A 1,608-nucleotide genomic window follows, 5' to 3' on the forward strand; every position below is an offset into this window, starting at 1 on the left:
AGAGCAGCCTGGCCAACATTGTGAAACTATGTCTCTACCAAAAATACAAAAATTAGCTGGGCATGGTGGCAGGCACCTGTAATCCCAGCTACTTGGGGGAGGCTAGGGCATGAGAATCGCTTGAACCCAGGAGGTGGAGGTTGCAGTGAGCCAAGAGTGCACCACTACACTCCAGTCTGGGGGATAGAGCAAGACTCTGTCTTAAAAAAAAAAAAAAAAAAAAAATCAATGGATTGATAGGTTTGAACATTTGTGAAGAAAAAAGATTTATGAACAAACTGATGAAACAAATGGGAAAAACTAAGACTAGGCACATTTCAAGTGTGGGAAAAGACCAAGCAATTATTAAAATCAGGAATATAAAAAAATGAAAAAAAAGGTAATTATAGTATACTTCTTGGCTCTGTAGTGACTACTGATTTACTAGAAGTTGGGATATAAACATATTGGAAGAATGAAGGGAGGGAAAGTAGGTGTGTGTGTGGAAGAGATAGAAAAGAGGTAAATCCTGTTCTACCATAAGATGTCAAGAGATAATGTCTCAAATTGCTAAATTAGGAAATAATGGTGGCCAGGCTCGGTGGCTCATGCCTGTAATCCCAGAACTTTGGGAGGCTGAGGTGGGCGGATCACTTGAGGTCAGGAGTTTGAGACTAGCTTGGCCAACATGGTGAAACCCTGTGTCTACTAAAAATACAAAAATTAGTTGGGTGTGGTGGCAGGCACCTGTAATCCCAGCTGCTCGGGAGGCTGAGGCGGGAGAAATGCTTGAACCTGGGAGGCGGAGGTTGCAGTGAGCCGAGATCGCGCCATTGCACTCCAGCCTGGGTGTCGCAGTGAGACAAGGAAGGAAGGAAGGAAGGAAGGAAGAAAGGGAGGGAAAGGAGTCAGAATTCAAACCCAAACCCGTCAGATTCCCAAACCCAGGCTTTTTCTATTGCCAGTGGTTCGCAAATGTTGGTCTACAGACTTGGTGTTTCCAGAAAATCTGGAGCAGTTGAAATTCAGGTAGTACTGCCATTCAAGAAGGTGGAATGCATTTGTCTCCTCTAATTCTTAAGACTCCACAAAATAAAAGGATCAAGGGTATAAACTCACAACTCCAAAGAAAACTGGAGGAGCTCCTATCAATGGGAGAGAGATTTCAACAACTTTCTGGCAAGCAGAAAGGGGGTGGGAGGGATGGTAACTGAGAAAGCAGGGCAGGGAAAGGCATGAGCAGAGTCCACTTGTGGGAAGAGATCCACTGGGAGAGAGCTCATCTACCCTGCCAAATCCTGGAGAGGCGCAGTAAAGGTATCCTGATGGTGGGAGCAAGACATAAAGCCTCAAACATAATTGAAAGTGTGTGAAAGTGTCTGTTGGAACAGTTAATCTCCCCCAACTCATGTTGGAACAGTTAATTGCCCCCTTATCTCCCCCATGCTCATGGGTAGAAATCACACCAGCCAACAAGTATCTACACTCCAGCAAAATATCAGCGGGTTCTCCAAAGAAACCAAACAGTCCCAAAGCAAAGGCCTCTATTTTCCATACTTAGGGGTCCTCCAGCAGATTGTACAGGTCCTTACTCAGTCACTTTATTTTTTTTATTTTTACTTTTATTTA

Source organism: Mandrillus leucophaeus, unplaced genomic scaffold, assembly GCF_000951045.1.
Source record: "Mandrillus leucophaeus isolate KB7577 unplaced genomic scaffold, Mleu.le_1.0 Scaffold946, whole genome shotgun sequence".
NCBI classification, from domain to species: domain Eukaryota; kingdom Metazoa; phylum Chordata; class Mammalia; order Primates; family Cercopithecidae; genus Mandrillus; species Mandrillus leucophaeus.